Source organism: Cariama cristata, unplaced genomic scaffold (genome assembly GCF_000690535.1).
Source record: "Cariama cristata isolate BGI_N322 unplaced genomic scaffold, ASM69053v1 scaffold6278, whole genome shotgun sequence".
Taxonomy (NCBI): domain Eukaryota; kingdom Metazoa; phylum Chordata; class Aves; order Cariamiformes; family Cariamidae; genus Cariama; species Cariama cristata.
This window is the reverse complement of record NW_009631578.1, coordinates 11,609-16,213: the sequence shown is the minus strand read 5'-3', so window position 1 is coordinate 16,213 and position 4,605 is coordinate 11,609. Positions and strand designations below refer to the sequence as shown.

Here is a 4,605-nt window from a genome sequence, read left to right as displayed (position 1 = left end):
TTTCTGTCATGTCTGCACTGATCAATTAGTGAAGTCTGAATCTTGGGGAGGTCTTGGTACAAGGGTTGTGGAGGAACCTCCCTCGCCCACTTATTCAAGTACTCTCACTCCATTCTTGTCATGTAATGCTACAAATAGGAGTTGTGGGGTTGTCTATAGATATGGCTAAGCCTGTGGCTTTTTTGTTTTACTCTAGTAAGTATAAAGACAATAATTTTATTCTTCCCATATATAGTCCTCTCTCAAGTAGTATTAAAAATGGGTTGCTTATGTAGGAGCTCTTTCTGAGCTTACCTTTACTGGCAAGCCATTGTAGAGAGACTGTACTGTGCTTGGTAAGGGGCACAGCCAGCTCAGGAATAAAAAGTTCCACAAGTAGTAAAAAAGACGCTGGGAGATGCGGACAGAAGTAGGAAACACTCAGCCAGCTCTTAAAGGGGATGGTAGGAAACATCATAGGAACCAGAAGCGCAAAGTTTACTGCAGATCAGAAAGTCACTCAGCTACTTTGAACCCATTTGCAGTTGCTCACCTCTTTGCCAGATTAAAATTGGTGAACCTCACAGGAATAACTAATGTCAACGGTCCTTTTTTACTTTTATCTATATGAAAAGTAATGTATGGTCCACAGTACTTCTTTCCATCCCAGAATGAGTTCTTCTGTCTCTAACATTACAACTGCACCTGTTGTGAAGCTGGACATCAAAGTGGCTCAGTCTTGCAAGATAAAAGCCGCTGTTATCTGCTCTTCAACAGCTCCTCCCTTCAATAAATCAGTCCCCTCTTTGTTCTCTTTCTGAATATTGTTTCTCTTCTTTTTCCATCAAATTAAGTAGTCTTGCTTTTTATCCTTAATGGTAAAAATCAAAACCTTTTTGGTATGGATTCTTCTCGGGTGCTGGTTTGACTGTCTGTTAAGGTACAAGCTATCATTCTTTCTTTTCATATGTATCTCAGCAAGCTAGACCTTCCCATTGGATATCTTTATGCATGCATGTTAGGAAAGGTTTGAGTCATACCAGTGTTGCCCCTCACAACCAGATGTATAACTTTATGCTGCTGTTAGAAGAGCAGAACAAGGCTTCTGAATATTTTTTTTTTCCCCCCTCCCATCCTTGAGAAATAATTGAGTAACTTAGAACTCTAGATTAGGAGATCAGCACTTGAAGTGATTAATTTCAGAGATAAAGTGACCTTCTTTATGGTCATGTAAGTGCTCTATTTCTATCTACTTCCAAGAGAAAATGTCACTTACCTGTACAGCACCTAGTTGAATAATAGGTGCGTTTTTAAAGGGGCTAATAATCAACAGCTACAGTCCATTTAATAAAGTTCTTGAAATAAACGAGTGTGAGATACATTTAAAATGTACTCGTTTCCCACATTATGTACACTTCTTTATCAGTTCCTGATCTTTCACTATTCACATTTTGTTTTCCTACCTGTACAATAATACATTGGACAACTGTGGATTCAAGATGTGCTTGGAGATTACCTACAGTGGCAGAGTACTTCCCTTGCTTTTAATGTTGCCTTGACTGGAAGTCATTAGGAAACAGGAGGTTGAAGGGTGATTATCGATGAGTTCAGCAAGACTGCATTTCTAACAACTGGATCAGTGAGCGTCACCTAGATTACAGTTACATGCTCACTAAGGAATCTGACTTAAGACTTGCAGCGCTGAAAAAGTAGGTATCTGAACCAGTGGTCTTCAGACCATCTGAATTGGTGGTCTGTGCTCTCAGTATATGTTCAGTGACCGAATTGAAGTGCTTCTGAAGAGCTTCAAGATGATTTCAAGCACCTAACTTGGATCCTGTTCCTACTGATAACTGGCAGCCTGAGAATTGCTACTAAGTGATTCATTGCACCTGTGTTCTGAGAGGCAGCGAAACCTGACAAGCAACAGGAAGTCAAGACACAAGTGAGCATCTGAATCTCTGCTACTTTTAATGTTTCAAAGTACATTTGCATTGAACTTGGACCACAAGGCTACTTGGATGTGACACACGTATTGGAGTCAATTTGCCCTGTATCAAATGCCTTAGATCTGTTGTCCATTAGTATAAAAGAAAGTTTCTGGCTTCTGCTCAGCTTAGAATCCAGAGCTGTATCTTTCCAGAAGTGTGCCTCAATGCTGTAGTAGTCTGAATTAGTGTCCTCCTTCACTCAGTCACAAATAACGCTGCAACCAAGAATGCAGGTTTTGTACGAAAGAAGACAGAATACATTACAGTGATTTTTCACTCTAACGTAGGTGCAGTGGGCTCTCCTGGAGATTAGAGGGTTCTGGGTTATGCTGCTTAATTTTAATCTGTACAGCTATTTCATCGAACACTTTAAATAGAAAATGTTAAGATCTCTAGAAGCTGTCACTCTTCTTTGGGGGAAGTCGTCTTTGCACTATAGTCATGTTCCCTCTGTTGTGTTTCCTATGGTCTCATGGCCACTAGGATCTGAATGGTCCCTCTGCAGTAGTCAAATTCCTGTACAGATCACATTGTGATTGGCATTCAAGGTGGGGCAAAAATTCTTGCTATCCTCTTCATTCTGAAATCTCACTTAGTACTGACTGACTTACAGGGTAGCCTGGTAATGTGTGCGGTTTTAACTTAAACAGTACAACAATTAGCTTTGCCTTGGTGATGCTAGTATTTTGATAGAAGTATCCCCTGGATGTCTTCTATTCCATGTAGAAGCAAAATCCTTAAATTTGGCATTGTTACTCTGCTGAATGCAACAAGAAATCTTCTCTTGCTTCTCCAGCATCCTCTCTGTGGTAGATCACTGGGAGTTTAGGAGCACAGACAGCCCAGATCTCTTTATTGCTGCTTAAATGTATTTTTTTTCTGCAGTATTCCTTGCTGCCTTGTTGCTATGAGTACAACCATGGCTTTGTTGGACTCCATTGGCCCTGCAGATCTGTTTCTGAAAACTTTTTGCAGTTATCTGTCTCTCTAGAGCTGAATCTTTCCCAGAAAGATGACAACTGATAATTTGGAGATGCCAATTGGAATTGGCTACAGAAACTTGAAGCAAAAGGCAACATTTGCTTGCTGGAAAGTTACCATTCCTCCTCCTTGAATTCTCTGTGAAAGCTGTGAGTTTGTGTGTGCTCGCCTCTATTAATGGATCTTGGATATTCTAAGATCTTACAAATCATGATGGCAATTTTTAGATGCAGCCCTGTGAATGATCCAATAGAAAAGGCTCAAACTGTTGGGTGCTAGTGGTGCTGTATACTTTCTCTTTTTGGTTTTTTTTGATACGTGGATGCACTCATCAAGTTGCGTTTTAAAGAACAAGCAGATGTAGAGTCTGTAGTAGTGGACTTGAACAGAATTCCTTAACTTCAGCATTTACTGGTTTGTTGCAATTGCAAAGAAAGAATAAACAGCAGAGGCCTCCAAATTTAGAATGCAAGGAAAATAAAAAACTAAAGAACAATGTCTTTGACTGTATCCTGAATGAATCCTTGATGTTAGTGATAACTGAGTGCAACGTTCAAATTCTAATTCTTTTAAGAAGGACAGCGTATCAGGTTAGACAAATGAAGTGCCAGGATGAGGCAAAACCTCTAAATGACAACAGGATAGCTGACCGCCAGTACTTCTGTGTAGGTGCATTGATTTTTATCTGATGCTACATTATATATATTGGTAACTGCCTTAGTCATGACAAAAATGCCTATGGTTGCAGACTTGAAGACCGCAAATGTTCCTCTAGGCATCGGTCAAGCAAGGCAGCAGTCACTATCTTCAAAAGTTGCCAGGCATCTTTCATTCTTTTCTTTATTAAACTGTAGATTTAGCTTAAAGAAAAGAGCAATGATGTCTTTATCTTCATAAAGGCATTTCAGATTGGTTTTGAAGTTGGTCACAGATGATGTCAGAGCTTCCCAAGAAAAGACAAATCTCATCTGCCAGCCTTTAGCATATCTTCTGCTGTGCTATAATAGGAACTTCCACTAGACAGTACAAGAATGTCCTCTCTTTGTTTCTTCAGTCTTCTGTTTTCTTTCTGATCTCCCACTCCTCCAGTTTTTTTTTTTACTCCAGGAAGTTTTGGAATCTGGTTGAGAAGATGATGGGCCTGTTATTCAATGTGGAGTTGGTTTGTTTTTTTTCATTTTTTGTGACCTTTTTGAAGGGTATCTGTGCATCTCTGCAACATTCTGAAACTAAAGTATGAAAGTGTCCTCAGCAGTCTGTCAACCTCCTCTTTCTATCAGTCCAAGCCGTAAGTCATGATTTCTCAAGTTAATCCTTCTTTTTTTTTTTTTTTTTTAAATCATTTACCTTTTGTTGTTTGGTAGCATAGTTAAGTATGTAGCATTACAGCCATTGGCTTTCTTATCTATAATTTCACCTTGAATACGAGGGTCATCACACAGTGGCGGATAAGGAGATAGATTTTTGGCTTAAGAAAATGTTCTCCAGAATTCTGATGGGATAAATCTTCATTATTGACTACTTCACAAATACTCTTGATTAGGACCCTCTTTCCTAAACCAGATGGTTATTTTTGGCTATTTCTCCTTAAAAAGCTTTTGGATACTCCAAAAGAAAACTGATTGCATGGTGTGGAATAGATTCCCACACCCCC

The 4,605-nt window shown here is 39.3% G+C and overlaps 1 protein-coding gene across 1 annotated transcript in view; it reads left to right on the top strand.

Annotated features, from left to right (window-relative positions):
- LOC104166160 (chromosome unknown open reading frame, human C7orf60) overlaps positions 1-4,605 on the top strand; it is a 24,820-nt gene that overhangs the window by 12,773 nt on the left and 7,442 nt on the right. The gene's annotated exons all lie outside the window — the stretch shown is intronic.